This window comes from Alexandromys fortis, unplaced genomic scaffold (assembly GCF_014885135.2).
Source record: "Alexandromys fortis isolate MF-2015 unplaced genomic scaffold, M_Fortis_MF-2015_v1.1 scaffold_86, whole genome shotgun sequence".
Taxonomy (NCBI): Eukaryota; Metazoa; Chordata; class Mammalia; order Rodentia; family Cricetidae; genus Alexandromys; species Alexandromys fortis.
In genome coordinates, this window is record NW_026067965.1 from 25,214 (window position 1) to 44,168 (window position 18,955).

Consider the following 18,955-nt stretch of genomic DNA (forward strand, 5'->3'; position numbering starts at 1 on the left):
CATGCCAGATGCCAAGTCTACGCTGAGGATCCTGCAGAGGTTGAGATGTGTTTGGTGAACTAGGGCAGGAGCATGGGAGAGATTTTGGCTGGACACAGGGAGTCATGAAAGTATTTTATGGCCCTGAAGTCTTGGAAGAGTTTGAATTCAGCCCTTGAGGGTGGGTGGTAGTAGATGGGTGGCTAAATGACATTGGACAGTCCGGACCGATTTTGTCTTCAAGCTTCTAGAAGTGGACACCATAATACGATGAAGAAGGGGCCAAGGAGGTTGGACTAAAAGCCAAGTGCAGATGTAACCTATGCTTGTGGGAGTACTAAGACTTCCTGAAGAGACCCCCACTGGACTCTAAAGGGCCCCACATAACCACCATGCCTCTTCTTTCCTAGATGCACTTGCCTGTGGATGAGCCAGGGTAAGAAGAGCTCAGCTCCATGTCTGGCTCCACATCCCTGCAGCTCGCTGTCTTCCCTTGGTGGGACAAAACTCTCTGGGTGCCTGAGTAAGGAAGCTCAGTATTAGAGCCGACACATGGAACATCTCTAGGAACCAGTCAAGTAAGCAGGTGGTAATCATCAAAAGAATTCTGTCACGGTGTGGGATTTTCAGGCTGTGTTTTGGTCTGGGCACATCATCAGCTGAATGGCATTTATATAACCAAACTTCCATTCCTGTTTCCTTATAGAGTTTGAAAAATGTTTTCCTCACTGCTTATCATAAAAAATAAAATAAGAGTTGATGCTGAACCCTAGCAAGAAAACTTCCCCAGTGGACACATAGGTTGATGGAATACTATTAACTTTTAATATTCCACTTATCTCACACAGAGATGTATTTCCAATAAATATGCACTTTATAGTAAGATTTATAATAAGTATATGTATAGTATTTTGTATGCTGAGCATAACTTTGATGAGTCCAAAAGAAAACATGCTATACTCATTGTGTGTCTGTGTGCCCACAAGTGCAAGCGTAGGAACACCGCAGTGCACACACAGAGCTGAGAGTGTAAACTGTGGGAGTCATTTCTCTCCTTCCACCTTGAGAGTAGAATTCAGATCATTGGGTTTGCAATGCTTTTTTACACACACACACACACACACACACACCGCCAAAAAGAAAAACACATTAAACACTTAGTTTTTGTCATAGGAAATGCAGATGCCAGGTGTTTCAAGGATTTACTTGTGAGCTCAGGGTGTCAGACCACACCTGAGGGTGACTCAGAGCTGGAGGAAGAGGACAAGCGAAGCAGTGCTGTAGTTCTGAGAAGCCAGCTGCCTGTTTGACCCTGAGAGAAGCATCTTGACCCCGGAAGTGAAGTAGTTATCTGAATGCAGACAGTCTGCCTGCCTGCCACAGGTCGTTCCAACTTCCCCGCTCCACCCAACTGACCTCAGGACAGAGGTGAGACACAGTAGAGCAAATCAGTCCCAGGCTTAGGACAGGATCTGTGGAGTTCTGTCCCCCAATACTGACCGCCCCTCTCTCCTTATGTCTCCACATCATTGAGAGCAGGCTCCCTACCCCAAACATACCTCCCTCTTCTTCCTGGCTCTTCACTGGCCTGACTGTTGAGAGTGCCCCGGCGTTTCTGGCTTTTCCAGTTCCTCTTCCTGCCCCATCTCTCTTCTCCTTAGCCTTTTTATTTCTCTTTGTTCCCATTCATATCCATAATAGCAGATAGGCCCGTAGTTCCTCGGGGCCCCCAAATATACAACGCCAAGCCCAATCTGGAGCCAGGACTACCCATGCGGTCTCTATGGTAACCAACCTACCCTCTGCTGGGATGTTTCCTGGGCTGAATTTCACCCACAACATTGTGCTAACTGGGCAACTTTGTCGTTTTCAGGACTGGTAAGCATGGAAGATGTGAAGTTGGGCATTGTCCAGCCGCAGCTACGCTCAAGTGCACTTTTTGTCTGCTTGGTTTTTTGGTCTCTAGAAACTTCTCCTATAGCCCAGCCTAGCCTTGAACTAGGTTGAGAATGTCCTTGAACTCCCGATCTTCCTGCTCCCCTTGGGGTGGCATAACTGTAATGGTCTGTCCTGTAGCCCCGCCTACTCCCATCCATTTCCCCCTCCTACTCACCACCCACCCTTACTCCCAGTTTACTGAGGCAGGCAGATCTTCCTTCTGTTGGCAGTCTGAGCTCCTTCCTTTCCCTCTCTCCCGAAGAGGCAGCTTCTGCCTCTCTCCCTTCTCCCCACTTCTCCCCTTCCCCCATCTCTCTCTCTGCTCTTCTTCTTCTTTCTCTCCTTCCCCTCTTTCCCTTTCCCCTCCATAACCCACTAAATAAATATCCAACCTCACTCTGCATGGTGTGCCTATCTGTCTTGGTCTCTCACCCACCATGCAGCTCCCTGCCTGGGACTTGCTGCTCCTTGTGGCCCACACTGCCACCCCTCGGGAAACTGCACCCACCATGAGGCTCCCTGCCTAGGCTCCCTGCCTAGGACCAGTGGGCCATCAGGGCCACTGGGGGTGGGGGTTGCCTGGGGCCGGCTGCCTTCATGGCCTGCCATGGTTGCCATGGTCTCCTGACCCGCTGCCCACTGCAGCCACTCAGAGACCTGCAGCATTTTACTTAAACCATAATAGTCAGTGCAAGAGCGGTTTTGATCATTTAAATGGTTTTATTCCTTTGTAAATTTGTTATAAATTACTGTTCGTCCATCTGGTTTTGCAGTTGTCAAGTGTGCACTTTGCTGTGTTACCCCTGCCACTGGTACACAAAGATCCATGTCCTAGAAATGATGCATCTTCTTTTTTAATTTATTTATTATGTATACAACATTCCTTCCATGTATGCTTGCATGCCAGAAGAGGGCACCAGGTCTCATTATAGATGGCTGTGGGCCACCATGTGGTTGCTGGGAATCGAACTCAGGACCTCTGGAAGAGCAGTCAGTGCTCTTAACCACTGAGCCACCTCTCCAGCCCATGATGCATCCTCTTATGGGCTTTTTTGAGGCTGGGTCTCCTGTAGCCCAGGCTGGCCTCAAACTTGCTGCGTATTTGAGAATTACCTCCCATTGCCTCTACTTCCTGAGTTCTAGAATTACAGGAACATACCCCCTATTTTATGAGGTTCTGGGAATCAGACCTGGGGCTCCGAAAATGATGGAGGCTTCCTACCAACTGAGTTATAGTCTCAGTCAGCATGGTTATGTTTGGTTCGGTTTTCCCCCCTCTATATTTTACAAGCTTTTTGTCTTGTAATATTGTAAGGATGTGAGCCTTTTTTTTGGGGGGGGGGCATGGCTAACCAGTAATGTGTACCAGGCAGTCCCCCAAACCAGACTTCTTCAAGTATGTGCAGTATTTCTGTTTGACCCAAAGCAAAGGACTGAAAGAACAACACCTCTAACCTCAGACTTGTCTGCATCTTTCCAGCTGCCTGGTGTCCTCTGTGCCTGGGAGGGCTCCCTAAGCCCTGCAGACTGCCTGGTGTCCTCTGTGCCTGGGAGGGCTCCCTAAGCCCTGCAGACTGCCTGGCTCCAGGCCTACTTTTAGCACCATTACCAAGGCTAGGTCATGGCTGGCAAAGGCCCCAGCAATTATGGTCATTAGCGAGATGAGGCGATCTTACAGGTAAGGCAGGTTCCAGCTGCTTCAAAATATAGACACGTCAGACTGTTTACAGAGATTTCCTCTAGACCCGGGGATGAGTGTCAAACAAGATGACAAATGCCTCTGGCAAGCCAGGTGGCTTTTCTTCATCCCTCCTCCCACTCCACACCCTTGCTTCCTAACCCTTTACAACTAAGTTCTTGGACTGCCTGGCAATCTTGGAAAATCTCCTCCTACTCAGTAAGCAGAGGTAATGAAAACAAAGTTAGAAAAACTAACACCGCTCAAACCGGCTGCCAGGTGAGCTAATGTGGGAGCACGGAGCAGGAGGCGCCAGGAAGTTCTAGCATCATGACCATTTGTCCTTCAGAACATCCGGCCACAGTGCTCCCCTCCCCTGCACTCCGTTCCTAGGATCACGGTTCTCTGACTCCAGTCTGCAGGCTTTTCTCCACCCTAAGCTCCAGGACAAGGGACAGGCAAGGACTTCAGTAATATGGCTGCCTGACTCTTGGCCCATAGGTTACAGAGACCCTTTGTCTGGTTCTCTGCCCCGAAGAGAGGCTTGGATTTCTGGATAGAGCTAGTCTGACCTTCCCGTTCCTGTGTGTTTCATTGGTACAGCATTCCTGCTGTTTCTTAGAGGCTCTCCTTGGCAGGAGGTGATGTCCAGTGCTTATCTTCATTATGACTGAAGGTGAAACAGAAGTTGGGAACCAGTGAGTTGACCCGGTGGATAAAGTTGTTAGGTGACTGATGAGAGGTGAAAAAGGCCTGATGATCCTGGGAACCCAGATGATGGAAAGGGAGAATCTTCTGCGTGCATGCTCGCTCTCTCTCTCTCTCTCTCTCTCTCTCTCTCTCTCTCTCTCTCTCTCAACAAAATTGGGTCATTTACACTGTAGGTAACATCACCATGCCGCTGTATGCTGAGATATCATATTCTATCATATTTTATGTCTGACCACATTCTTTGCCAGTACATTCCATCTCTGCTCTGGAAGTCAGGATATCGGTGTGACATGAGTAGCTTAATCAGAAACATTGAGAAAGCCCTGTTATCGCATGTATGAGGATGTACGAAGTCTGTCCCTGTCATTCCACTCGTCCCAGAGGGCCACCACTCATCTGGAGCACCCCGTGGACACACACTTGGAAACAACCGCTCGGCTTTCACAGCCAGGTGTCCACTGAGCCTGTCTAATTGCAGCCTCTCTGTGCTTCTGACCTGAGTTATTACTCCCTACTCAATCATGTCCCAAGAAAACCAGAGGTGGTTGTTCCTGTAGCACAAAAGCCAGGCCTTCCTAATTTGATGCACTAATGCATTTTTGCATAACACTGAGCAAAAAATGACTCCCAAGTGGCTCAAAATGAAACTCAGTAGAGTATAACCCCCATGTAATAAAAAGAATATAATTTAAAACTATTAATTTTTAATTGACAATATTTGAAAGTTAAAAATCTCCCAGTTAAGATCAATTCTCTTAAAACGTATGGGTTACAATGGCCTTGGGGGTCTTGTTCACACATTACTAAAGGTGAGCTCCATTAAAAGCTCAACCACATTGTATCAACTCTTTGACTTACTAATACTTCCCATAGCTCATTGCTCTCATTTAGAACCCTTGAGGCTTGGGCCCAGCTAAAGTAATTTTTAACCTTAGATCTTTGAAGAGAACCTTTTAATGATACGCAATAAGTTTCTTCTAGTTTGTTATCATCAACAGTGTGTCTGACAGCTCCCTTTCTTAACACACTGAAGGATGACTGAGTTGAGAAGGTACACACTTTTCACATAGCTTCAAAGTTAACAGAGTCTAGCGCGTAGATCACTGGTATCTGCCTCATCTGCATGAGGTCCTGAGCCATGACACCCTCATAAAAAGATAAAAGGAAAGTTTTGTTTTCTCCTGTCATCTGAAATGTGCATTAACCCTCGTGTTTCTTTATAAAGTGAGGCTAGGGACTCGGCTCATTTCTTAGAGTGCTCACCTAGCAAGTCCTGAGTCAGATTTCCAACTTCATTTTTTGCTGCCTATCGCCGTGGAGACCAACCTGGGCTACGTGAGACCTGGTCTCAAAAATTAAAACTCTATAAAGAGTAGCCAGCAACTTAACATATCAAAAAGGAAGTACAAAATCTATCTGGCATCTTCTTGTTCCTCCCAGCTCTCAGTCTCAGACAGGGAGTAATGGGTTGAAAGGGCCCAAGTAGGTTTCCCAGAACTGAAAGACAAAACAAAGGTCAAGGGACCGAAAGGCCATTAAAGAGCTGGACATGGACCTGGAGGCAGGAGACACAGAGGTGCTCTGTCCAGGACTGCGGGAGGGTCCTAGCGAGTGTAGAAATGTTCTTATCCAGAATTATTCTTTGTTTCTGGAGAACAAATATCCACATTCTCAATTGTTATCTTACAAGGGTCTTGGGGTTCGTAGAAGAAGGAATGTGTTCACTTTACAAAAAGAAAACAGTCAGTTCGCAAATATATTATGAACTCTTAAAATTCAGGAACAATATAACCCCAACTTTATGACTAGGCGGAGGATTTAAATGTCATTTTAAATCTTATCATCAAATAAGCCAGTTAGCAAAGCTCACCGTCATGAACAGGTAAGGAAACATGGATTAAAAGCACACCCGGAGACTAACTCCCTGTGCCTTCCAGAGGGGCAGAACTTAAATCGCCTGGCACCAAGTGCACAGCAGGCAGAGCAACCGGAACTCTCACCTGAACTGGCAGAGAGTGGCATGCACGAGCATGGGACATAAAACTCCCCACGTCACCCACAGTTCCAGCACCGGCACGGCAGTCAGGGTGAATGCAGAGAGTGTCTCTAAGGAGGTGCACCCAGGTCTCATAGCAGGTTCATTCACAATCCCTCAAAGTTGAAAAGAACCCAAGTGTCTGGTCGGAGGGGAGTGGATAAACACCCCAAAACCACAAGTGGAACCCTAATCTGTGATGAAAGGGAGGAACTGTTAAGACAGGAGGCAGCACAGGAAACTATAAAACATTACACCGCATAAAAGAAGCCAGCCACAAACACAGTCCATAGCGCATAACCTGTTCATGTGAAATTCTTAAACAGGCAAAGCCAGTCTTGGAAGGGCAGAATAAAGGAATCAGTGGTTCCCAGTGCCGGTGTCTGGAGGGTGCTGCACAGGGTAGGAGGGGTGTGTTCAGGTGGTAGGAATATTCCTCATCTTCAATATGTTGACTGTGGTTACAGAACGAGTTTTGAACTGCAAAACCTCTTCTAACTGAAAACAACCAAAAACAAACAAACAAACCCATGTCAGATGGTGCATTTAAAATGGATATAAACTTTACCCCAATAAAATTATTTTTAAAAACAACCAGTCCCCTTTGTTTTGCAATAGAAAAACTAGTTATTTACTCTTTGAGGATGGGACAGTTTGGTACCAAGAAAGGAAGAGATGGGGTGCAGCAGTGATCGAGCATTTTCCTAGCATGGGACAAGGGCCCCCAAAACAAGAAGTGACCTTGAGGAGAGGTAGACATTTCCTTTAAAATTAGACTTCATAGCCGAGTGTTGGTGGTGCATGCCTTTAATCCCAGCACTCGGGAGGTAGAGGCAGGCAGATCTCTGTGAGTTCGAGGCCAACTGGTCTACAAGAGCTAGTTCCAGGACAGGCTCCAAAGCCACAGAGAAACCCTTTCTCGAAAAATCAAAAAGAAACGCTGTCTTGGAAAACAAACAAACAAACAAAAAATCACCAAAGCCAAAAACAGACTTCATTCTTCAGAGTAGTTGTGGGTTCACTGAGCAGGAGATGCAGATCTTTCCGGTTTAATCTCGGCTCCCCACGAGCATGCACCACCACCCCCACTATCAGCACCCAGCACTGAATGTTCCACTTGTGAGAACTGATAAATCGGCATGGAAACGTCACTATCACCTGAAGTCTGCAGTCCACACCAAGTTCCGACTGGGCACTGGGCACTTGATGGGTCTGGACAAATGTACAGTGGCGTGTACCTAGACCGTGATGGTATCAGAGCTTTTTCCGCGGCTCTGACATCCCTCTGGGCTTCATTCTCTTATCTTTCTCTATCCAGCCCAATCCGCCAGCAGCCACTGATGCATGGTTTCCCTTCCCAGGGCATCATACAGCTGAAATCATAGTCTGCGCACTACGCATATAGGAGTCTTTCGACTCTCACTTAGAGTTAAGTTGCCTCGTCTTCTCATCAGCTCGCAGGTCTCTTTTTTAATAGCTAAAGTGCCAACCTGCCTAGATGTGCGATGGTTACATTGCTTATCCATTTACTGTTACATTTACCAATTTACTTTACTTGTTCTTGTTGCTGGGACAAAATAACTCAAAAAGCATTTTATAGAGGGCTTTATTTTGGCTCTCTGAGGGAGAGATGGGTTTCCTTTGGCTTTCCCACCTCATATCCCTGATGGCAGGAGTATGACACAGTCGGTTATTGTGCCTGCAGTCTGGAAGGGAGAAAGTGTAAATGCAGCTCTCCTGGGGTTTCCTCCCCTTAATTCAGCCTGGGGATGAGCCCATGAATAGGTGCTGCCCAGCTGGGCAGTGGTGGCGCATACCTTTAATCCCAGCCACTTGGGAGGCGGAGGCAGGTGGATCTCAGTGAGTTCGAGGCCAGCCTGGACTACAGAGCAAGTTCCAGGATAGGCTACAAAGCTACAGAGAGAAACCTTGTGGTGTGGCAGGGGAGAGGTGCTGCCCACATTCAGAGTGGGTGTTCCCGCCTTAGTTAAACCCTTCTGGACACACCTCCATCGAAATTCTCAGGGGTGTGTCTCCTAGAAGATTCTAAGTGCTACCAAGTAGACAATGACAGTGAGCCATCACTTCTATAAAAACGTATCTTGGTTGTTGGAAATATGAATAAAGCTGCAGATACTCATGAGCCGGTTTTTGTGGTTTGTTTTGTTATTGCTTGGGGGGGGTTGCTTTCTTTTTCACGGTGCTGGATATCAAAGCCACACCCTCACAAATGGTGGGCGAGCACCCTGCTACACCCCAGGCCAAATGCGAAGAGTTTTGTGTTGACATTTTTAATCAAGTTGAGTAAATATCCAGGGGTATAGGTATCCCCTGTGATCGACTCCAACCGTGTTAGCCACTAGACCCGTCTACTCAGAGTTCACAGAAATTCTTCAATTACAGTTCTGATTTTCCTGCCCTTGTATTGGCTCCTATGAGAAGCACCTGGTCTTGGAGTAGGTATGGCAGTGAAGAGGCCAGGAAAGGAGGGGGTTGAAGATCTAGGTTCTGGATCGGCGGGGTTGTACTTATATAACTGAGAGGGCAATCATGCCAAGTCCAGCAAAGCTTCAGAATGTCTAATTTTCTGAACATAGAAAACAAGAAATGTGACTAATAAGTACAAGGGGTGAGACTCAGGGATTAAGTTATAACATTCCGTGTGTGCGTGTGTGTTATACACTTATACACAACTGTACCCAACCAAAGAACTTGGCATCAGAGACAACAGCCTTTGGGTGGTGGGGAAGCTCAACCAATCAAATCTGGTTAGGGTGTGGCCACCTGGAGCAAAAGCAGAAAAATCGGGAGATGCCTATGCACGCTCCCTCTGCGCGGTGCCTGCTGGACCTACCGGATTTCGGAGCTCCCATTCTTATAGTGTAAGTTTCTCCTCTTCAACCATTAAAGTATTCCTGTTACTCTTGAGCTAGCCTGGTTACTTATCATAACGACCTAATTCGCCAGCAATTGGATCAACAATAGTAAGAGAGGTGTTCAAATGCAGCTCTCAATTTTCCAGGAGTAAAGTAGACAGGTCGCCCCTCCTTTTTCCTTTCTTCCAAGGTTATTAGGAACAGTTAAGATCCACCCATAAGATCCAGTTAGCTCCCAGCAGCTGGACTTCTGCCTGTGTCCGAAGACTGAGTAGCGCTTAGTGTCAGAATCGTGGTCTGTCCCCATCCCAGTAGAGGGCAGCAAGCCAACTTCCACCACCCTGTGAGTAACCAGGAAGAGCCCAGCTACAGACGTGAGGTATTAGTCAGATTTCTCAACTGCAGACCACAGGATCCACCCCAGCAAGTGTAAACAGAAAAGTATCTATTAAGGGTTAAAGACGGCTCACAGAACTGCTGGAGGCACAAAGGAAGCGACACTGGAGGAACCTTCCAGGACTCTCCAAACCACAATAGAGACCTGTGCATTCAAGTCCCCTCCTGCTTCTGTGCTGCCAGGAAGCTTCAGAAGCAGGAAGACGCTACTCCAGTCACCTCCAGGAAGACATCTCCCAAGTCAAGAATCCAGAAGCAACTTCCAGTTCTGCAGCCTCTCTCTCTCTCTCTCTCTCTCTCTCTCTCTCTCTCTCTCTCTCTCTCTCTCCCAAATTCATTATTTTCATTATTACGTGCAAAATAAATAAAACACACACACAAGATTTGTGGAAAGTAATTCATGTCTTCTCTAGGCACACAGGAATCTGGAAAATACTATTTGTAACTATCACCTCTTAGAATAGAAGGGAAATGTACCAATCTATTATGTCCTCATTTCCTCTATTTTCACTGGTCCCTAGAAGACCAGAACATTTTTTTTTTTTTTTAAGACAGGCTATCACTACATAGGTCTATCAGGCCTGGAATTGGTACATAGACCAGGCTGGCCTGGAACTCACAGAGCTCTGTCTGCCTCTGCCTCCCTCCCAAGCGCTGGAATTAAAGGCGTGAGCCACCATACCTAACTTGTTTATATTTGCTTGTGTTTTGAGCATTGTGAATTGCTGAAGCTTTTTCTGTCTCCCAAACTCCATAGCAATAGCTTACAGAGCCGCAGCCAAGAGGCTTCATAAGTGTGTTCACTTTTCTGAAAAGTGTGGGATTTCCTTACTTCCGTCTTTGTTCTAAGTGTGCTCTCTTTGGCATTTGGGGCTAAGTGGTTCTCTGAAGCTCCCCTCCCTTCCGTGGGATGCTTGTCCACCATGTGGCTCGCTGACCTCCATGAGGCTTAACTTAGCATGGTTTCTCCCCCCCCCCCCCGCACGTCTTCCTTAATATTACTTTATTTTATTTATGTGTTATCTATTAACTTTATTAATCCCTTGAGAATTTCAGACAGTGTGTTTTGATCCTAATCCCCTCTGACTCCTCCCTCAACTCTTCCCATGAGGCATTGTAGACCATTTTCCCACCTTACTAAGACACAAGAAGTTAGACAAAGCCCCTAGGCGGCAGACAGACAGGAAGTGGGGCCCATGGCCAGGTACTAAAGCTGGTAATTGTACAAACTTTCTAGCTTCTTTCTCACCCTTCTGACTTGAGACTATGACTGAATAGCTTAAAACAAAGGCTTTGCAGGCTTCTGTCTCCCGCCAGCAGGCCCTCTGCTGATGGACTGCTCAACAAGTTCAAGGCCTTCTCAGAACACGTCACAAAACAGTTCTTGGCTATACAGCCAATCCAGCTTTCTCCAAAATGACCAACCCTAAATTAAGGGAGAAAAATTCTTCAAAGACTTTAAAACCCCTAGGCCTTGAGAAATGACTGGATTTCTGAGGCCTGCCAACCCCACTCCCCAGCCCCACCCTGCCTTTATAGAGGGTCTTTCCCCTGAGTGTCCACTGCATGCCTATGTTTCCTCACCCCCAATAAACATCTTTCTTTAAGTGTTAATTCTGCCTGTGGTCTTTGAGACTTCTCTGCTGCCACCTGTTTTGCTCCAGATTTTTCCTGCCTTTCAATTCTTCAACTAGTGGGAAAAAGAACCCATTCAGGATGTATCACCACCAGGCCCTAACTTCTTTTATAAGCCACCAAGTTCTTTGGTGCTCATAGACTTATGAGTTTGGGGCTAGCCACTGGAGGACAACTGGTCTACCTGTGACCACGCCCTTAAAGAAAACTGAAGAACTCCTGACAGTTGGTGGCTGGGGAGCAGGGATCAGGATCTAAAATGCTGACTGGGCTTGTGCAGGCAACCACAGCCACTCTGGGTTCATGAGTGCAGAAGCCCTTCCATGTTTAAATGACACAGTATGGCCCTCCCTGACCTCTGGCTAGTACGATTGTTCTGTTCTCCCTCCCAAGATGCTCCCTGAGCCTTGCTGGGGGAGTGGGGATTAGATAAATGTCCTATTTGCAGCTGAGCACAAGCATGACATTTTTTTCTCTTTCTTCTAGTCTCCTCCTTCTCTAGGTGGCTGCTGAGATTTACAGCCTGGGATCTTTCTTTTAAAACTCTGACAAAGTTGTTCTTGGTTAGAGTAAAAAAACAACAACAGAATTCCATGGCACTGCCTCCCACAGTCCAACTTCTCAGGGGCTCAAGGCCCTTTGGAGGGATGCTGAAGGGTCACTGTGCTTAGTCGCCTATGAGCGTACGCTCCTGGCTTCTTAGGCTATAGCACAAGACATCTGTCCTAATCCAGTGAGAGATTTTGAGGTTCACCTACTTAACCTATAGCACGACAGTCCCCAGCTACGGGAACCACTCTTCTCACACAGCCAGCTCGGGAGATTCGGCAACTGGTCTGGCTTCTTCTGTTCCTTGAAATTCATTAAGGAGCTCTTGTAATCTCTAGGACACATGGGTGCAGAATATCTTACTGGCAGAGATAAAGACCTTGGATTTATAAGCAAGAGGCCTGAGTCCAAGTCCTATCTCTCTGATAAATTACTCACATGGGTAATTTTGATAACTCATTCACTTACCTCCTGGAGATTTTCCTTTTCTCCATTCCTAAAACAATCCCACTATCAAACACAGTCCACCCTCCATGTCTGTGGATTCTACATCTACTGATTCAGTCAACAACAGACTTAAAATAATAGGAAAAATGCATAAGTCTGGTATGGTGATATATGCCCATAATCCCTGTACTGAGGAGGCTGAAGCAAGAGGATTACTGTGAGTGGCCAGTCCGGGCTACATAGCAAGGTCCTATCTCAATTAATTAAAATAAATAAAAGTAGAAACATTTACAGGTTTCTTATTTTGCTATTTTTCTCTAAATTACAACATAGCAGCTATTTACAAAGCAATTACATCATATCTAGTATTACAAGTAACCTAGGGATAAGCTCCAGGATAGAGGGGGATATGTATAGGCCAAACGCAAACACAATGCAGTTTTATAGAAGGGACTGAGAATCTCCAGATTTGGCCAACTTCAGGGATCTCAACCCCAAGCCCCTAAGAATACTGAAGAAAGACTATTTTTGCATAAAACTAGCAGGAAAAGCAAAGGCAACACACTGAAATTTTGGTTAAGCTAAACCTGGAATCCTAGTGACCAAGTAAGCCGTGGTAGGAGAATTCTAAATTGTCATAACTAATCTTTGTTGTCAACCTGACACACTGGGGAAGAAGAAACCTTAACTGAGAATTGTATCCATCAGACTGACTTGTAGGGACAACCATGGGGCATTTTCTTGATTGATAATTGACACAGGAGGGCCCAGGCTAGTAAGTAGGATATACTTCAGGAGCTAACTCATGATCTATTAAGACCAGGGCAACATCTCACGAGTTGATCGTCATGAAGTTACCAGAACTGTTTACAAACTGGGTTGAGAAGGATTCTGGTTCACTGAGAAGAAGCAGTTGTTGAACAGAAATGCCTGTTGCAATTATGAAAGGCTGTTGGCGGCAGGGCATTGATTAGTAAGTAGGATGTCGCTGATGTCACAGATTTGGCACGACTCTTCTCAACAGGTAGGTGTTGTGGCCATCATCATAATGTCAGATGTCATCTGCAGCCACCTTAAAAACACAAGGCCAGTTCATTGAAGAAGCAACAGGATAGCAGCCCCAGAAGAATGTGACCTGGAGAAGCAAGGGGCTTCCTTTGTTGGACTAGGAGTTGGTTTCCCAGACATTCAAGTTCATGCAGGGCCAACACTGGCTGGAACTAGAGGTCTGCATACATCATACGTGTTCCATGTAGATAGTTCCTCTCTATCCACCTTGCCTCCTGCTTTGCATGAGAAAAACTTGCTCAACAAATCTTACCTACTCCCTTAGTGTCGGTCTCCTCCATGATCGCTGTGGCCTAGATCTCCTAAACCCTGCTCCTGTCAATCCAAGTGTGACCTAAACTTGAAGGTCTATATGGGACCAAGTGCCTGGTTAAATGCAGTAGAGAGACCTGATGAGTTTGTACAAGAGAAAGAGACTGTTGTAAAAGTATATATTAAGAAGTTCACAGAACCTGAGAGACAATCATGAGAGACAATCATGAACAGCAAAGTGCAATGTCTAAGACCACTCCACGGAGCTGGAACCAGTAGTATAAAAGTACTAGCACCCCTGACATGATATGCTGCAGCCCATGCAGTTACCACTTCCGCCTCTCCTGGCTGTGGAGGGCACTGCTGCTGCCTCCCTCGGCTGACTGCATTCTTCGAGCCAGCTGATTCTTCATGCCGTGGTTTCCAAACCAAAGTCAGAAGGCAAAGCAACTAAACAGCACAGGAGAAGCCAGACGCCCAAGCCTTGGAAATTTGAGAGTTTCAAATGTTTACGGCTCTGGCACATCAGTTCAGGGGAGGGATTAGATGCTAGATGCATTTGGGGGCTACAATGCTACAGTAATAACATATGGAGGAGTCAGGGACCATGAAGCCATCACGTCAGAATATGTGCTCACCCCACACACTGACGGTTAGACCATCATGGGGACCACAGAAACAAAAGAAAGTCAAGCCAAAAACAATTTGAATTCCCACTTCTTTGCTCCAACAGAGACTTCAAGGTCACTGCGGAATCTTTTTTATCCTGTACCTTCAGATTATTCTCTCTTATTGTCAATCTCCTTGCCACAGCCAGAACCCTGAATATTACCTGTCACTCCTTCTTTCCTCGGCTTCACTCCTGAAGCAGCCCCTATCATGCAACCACTGACCAAATCCGACAGACAGTCTCCAGCCAACCCTTCCTTGGCTTTCCCTCCTTCCTTCCCACTGTGGCCTGTTCACCAACCCTTAACTAACTCTGCCATGATTCTAGATCAGTCTATTAACTGGCCTTCGTTCTGCCTCAGTTCTAGTCCAGACATTCAGACATCCATCATCTCTCCACCCACCCGGTCATCCATCCATGCATCTACACACAACCATCTTTCTACTCAGCCAGCCAACCACCACCCAGCAACCCTATCATCCATTCATCTACCATTTCACCTTATGTTATTGTGCCAGACAGCATAACTGCTATAATAAATGAATCCCTGGCAGACATGATAAACACTAATAAAACAGTTCCTCTAATAAATACATAATCAAAGATGCTATGAAAGAAAATTACAGGGTGCCGTGAGAGCATCACAATGGGGCCCCGCATTCGTGAAGAGGCCAGGGAAGCCAATCCTAAAGAGATGACCTTTGAGGAGGGTCAAATGATGGAGGAGATCACTTGACCTAGGTGGGCAGAGCTAAGATCTTCTGAACAAAAGAAACAGTGAGTATAGATGTTGTCAGGTAGGAAGAAGCAGGACACGTCTGGGAAGTCAAAAGTTTGATACGACAGAGGAGCCTATCCTTTGTACTATACTTCCAGAACTGGGCAGCATGCCCAGTATACAACAGGGGTTTCAATGGTTTGTTGGAGGAGAAAATGGATAGATAGGTGGATGGATGATAGAGATATGTGGACAAAGAGATGGTGGCCATCATTCACAGCACAACCTACAACTGAGAGGCAGTGCTACATCCTCCCTGCTAATCTGCAGTCTCAAATCTCTACCCAACCTTACAGCCACTTATGCCACCCAGGCACTTATCAGGCTGCATGTAATTGACTGGTGATTGTCTCCTCTTCCCCCATACTCAGTGCCATAGGCCCTTGACTTGTTTACCAATAGAGCCCCGGCACCCGGCTCATTGCCTGCACAGAGGAAGTGTTGCATATAAATTTTAATGAGTTGGTAGGCATCAAAGTCAGGAGGGCAGGAGAGGGTGGAGTTGAGAGTGAGTCATAGGAGTCAGCTGCCAGCACAGGAGGGCTGAGCGCCAAGTGGAGCACACACATGCCAGGGGCATTCAGCATTCACGTCTGGAGACAAGCCCAGAGCCTGCAGGTGAACGAGGGAGCAGGTGCAAAGGACTCAAGGAGGAGCCACAGGGTGGGCCCACGCCTTCTAGGGTATGGCATCCTTCTGGCTGCTCTACAGAGCCTGATTTATAGCTTTAAGGTCATTCTGTGGCCTTCAGGAAGCTTTGCTCTTGACATTTAGCCTTCTGCACAGACAGAGGGTTAGGGAAGAGATTGTGTGTACACATACACACGCATATGTGCAGTCCAAATTTCCCCCACACCCATGTACGAATGTCCTGTTCCTCTTTGTTGAAATAGGAGCGGCAGGGCTGCGTCCCCGGCACCTGGCCGCCCGCATGGCTAGTTTATACCCAGAAATAATTACACGGAAACCGTATTCTTTCAAACACTGCCTGGCTCGGCTAGGTCCAGTTTCTTATTGGCTAGCTCTTACATATTGTTCTAACCCATTTCTAATATTCTTTGTAGCCCATGAGTTGGCTTACCAGAGAGGATCTTAACCTGCGTCTGTCTGGAGCGGGAGAATCATGGCAACTCTTCCTCTAACCTTCTTTCTCCCAGAATTCTCTTCTGTATACTCCGCCTACCTAATTTTCTATCCAATAAAATGGGCCAAGGCAGTTTCTTTATTAGTAAGAAATCATTCCCACATCACCTCTTGACTTGTGCGGCTACTGCCCAGCCCAGTGGCCAGCCTTTTGGAAGAGTCAGAAAAAAATTACTAGAGAAATTTGAGCTCTGGACCAGTGACCAGTTCAGTTGAAAGGAGACCCCCCAAGACCAACAGAGCTTTGATGGGAAAGATACCAATACTATGTTGCAAAGGTGGTTGTGGTGTGCCTGAATGATTCCATTGGATGGTTAGAAATCCGATTTCCTACACTGCCTGTTCTGCTCCTCTAGTTTTGACTTAATGCCTTTCAAAATTCTCAGACCCGTCCATTTCATTCTGCCCCATTGGCTCCTTGTCTCTGCAGAGACTACCCTGACTCTTCATGTGCAGTTTAGTAAATATTTACTGAGACCCTAGCATGTCTTGGATACTAAGTCACGAGACAGTGTTCTCTATTTGTTTGTTTGTTTGTTTATGCAAGGTCTTACTATTTGCTCCAGGCTGGCACGAAACTCACAATCCTCTTACCTTGGCTTCCCTTGGGACTGAGGTTACAGGTATGATCCTGTATCCTGCCTATACTATTTAATCTCAATATTTTCCTTAGATGTATTTCCTCATAGATGAAGACGAGTAACAAGCCAGAATCGGAGGTATTTAGGTCAGAGATGCCGCTAATTAATCGCTTCCGAAATGCCTAGCCATGTGGTCCTTCAGAGGAGCTAGACACAAACACCAACTTGGCCCCATTTGCAGGGATGATGAAGCTTCATCTTGGCACCATCGCTTGCTCGCTCTGCACACGGCCACTCCTCACTCCTGTCAAGGCTCTCAGTCCTCAGACCTCATCATTTTATACCACAGACGTTTCCAAGGATAGCGATAAAACCAAGCCAGTCCTGGGCAAACCGAAAGAGTGGGTCTAACTCAAGTCTGTGTTCTTTGCTGCAAAGCCTTCCAGAACAGGCGGCTTGACCTGGCTGAGAGGGAGAGACGGCGCCCGCCTGTCGCACAAAGGAACTGGCTCTCAGATCAGGCACTCAGCCAACCCCAGTTCCGCAGATCCAGGCCACTGGAACCTCAGGGCCTGCTGACTCAGCCACACCTGGGCTGCCAAGTCAGTTGTCCTGGCAGCAACAGGAAGAGCAGCTTTGAGCTCTGGAGAGTGGAGACGGACCTGTTGCTCTGGTTTACGGCTGCGTGCCTCACTACAGAGAGAAGAGCTCAGTGAGGAATAGACGACCAGTAATCCTGGTCTCTTTCTCTCTGATCAGAGGCTTGGAGCAAATCCTTGAACCCCTGCCTCATGGGCCACCCCCCCCCCCTCAATTCACCCTCTTCCATCCCTACCTCAAGGGCCAGCCTAGGAAATCCCTGTTGTCTAAAACCCGGGACACCTTCATTGGCATACTCTACAGGAACTCTCCAAAGCTCCACCCAGGCCCTTCGGACCAGTATCCCACAACACCCCACTACCCTTTACCTCTGAAGTAACCTTACCTTGTGTGAGCTAAACTTCCTGTGGTCCGGGACTGGGATTTTCACATCCTGCTCAGATCTCTAGTGTGTGGCAGGCTTCCTTACTCTCGGTTTGAGGATCTGGTTTCCAGGCTAAGCAGCTCTAGGAAATCGGCATGTTGGCTTTTCTGAACCTCTGAGCTGGCACCATCCCTAGGTTCTGTCCCAACCCCCACCCGGCTGCACCCTCAAGGTCAGTCACCCTTAGCCAGGTGAAAATGAGGCACCGAGGAAAGTGCCAATCTTTCCTCTTCCTAATCAACACATTTACCACCAGGTAGCTAGTTCCCCTTTCCCCTCAAACACCCCCCCCCCCAGTCTATAGGAGGGTGCAGAAGAAAGAGGAGCTGTTAGTAGCCTCACAGTTTCAGAACTGGGAGAAAATGTGCGGGTCACTGAACCTTGCTCCTCATTTTTATGGAACTCTTGCTGTACGATGCACACCAGGGGGCTTCGGCTTTTGCTCCACTCTGCTCTGCCCGGATGGGTGTTTCCTTCTTTTCCTGTGGCCAGCTGATAGGTAGGAATGTCCCCACCCACCCCATATTCATCTCTTTGAAGGAGGCAGCTCCTTGTGGTACGTGTGGTAAATGTAATCCAAGGCCGGATTCTGGCAAGTCAACCCTATTGGTACCATTGAGAGTTGGGGTAATATCTCCCTTCCATGATGTTACCATGCCTAGCTGTATCAACCAGGATCCCACTCAAGTTAAGACGTGAGACAGTGTCTTAGTTACTGTTCTATGTTCTTAGTTATGCTATGAAGAGACACCATTACCAAGGCAACTTAGACAGGAACACGTTTAACTGGGGGGCTTGCTTACAGTTTCAGAGGGTGAGTCTATGATCCCTGGCTGGAAGGCACGGCGCTGAAGCCATAGCTGAGAGCTGACACTCTGATCCACAAGTACTTGGCAGAGAGAGAGACAGAAAGAGAGAAACAGAGACAGACTTGGCCTGGTGTAGGCTTTTGCAACCCCACCCCCCAAAAACATACCTCCAACAAGCCCACGCCTTCTAATTTTCCCTAAACAGTCTACCAGCTGTGAACCAAATATTCAAATATATGAGCTTATGGGGGCCGTTCTCATTCAAAGCACCATGGGTAGATTTATCCTCAAAAGGACTACTGATAAAGTTGAGGGCAGGAATATAATGAAAACTCAGTGACCTGCCTGAGGCAGCAGGTCTAAAGTTAGGCCTAGAACCAGCGGAG

General features: G+C 47.0%; 2 long non-coding RNA genes across 4 annotated transcripts; one reads left to right on the forward strand and one right to left on the reverse strand.

The window, feature by feature from the left end:
* Positions 1-393: 393 nt before the first annotated feature.
* On the forward strand, positions 394-2,318 carry LOC126508672 (uncharacterized). Of its 2 annotated transcripts, none has more exons than XR_007593929.1 (3): positions 394-565; positions 1,153-1,407; positions 1,853-2,318. It is a non-coding gene; the product is annotated as an uncharacterized lncRNA (long non-coding RNA). The 2 variants fall into 2 exon arrangements; XR_007593930.1 differs by having other exon boundaries at positions 394-557.
* Positions 2,319-12,558: 10,240 nt separating this feature from the next.
* On the reverse strand, positions 12,559-18,196 carry LOC126508739 (uncharacterized). Of its 2 annotated transcripts, none has more exons than XR_007593951.1 (3): positions 18,103-18,196; positions 17,722-17,842; positions 12,559-13,316 (listed from the first exon to the last, which is right to left on the reverse strand). It is a non-coding gene; the product is annotated as an uncharacterized lncRNA (long non-coding RNA). The 2 variants fall into 2 exon arrangements; XR_007593952.1 differs by having other exon boundaries at positions 18,141-18,188.
* Between the last annotated feature and the right edge of the window lie 759 nt (positions 18,197-18,955).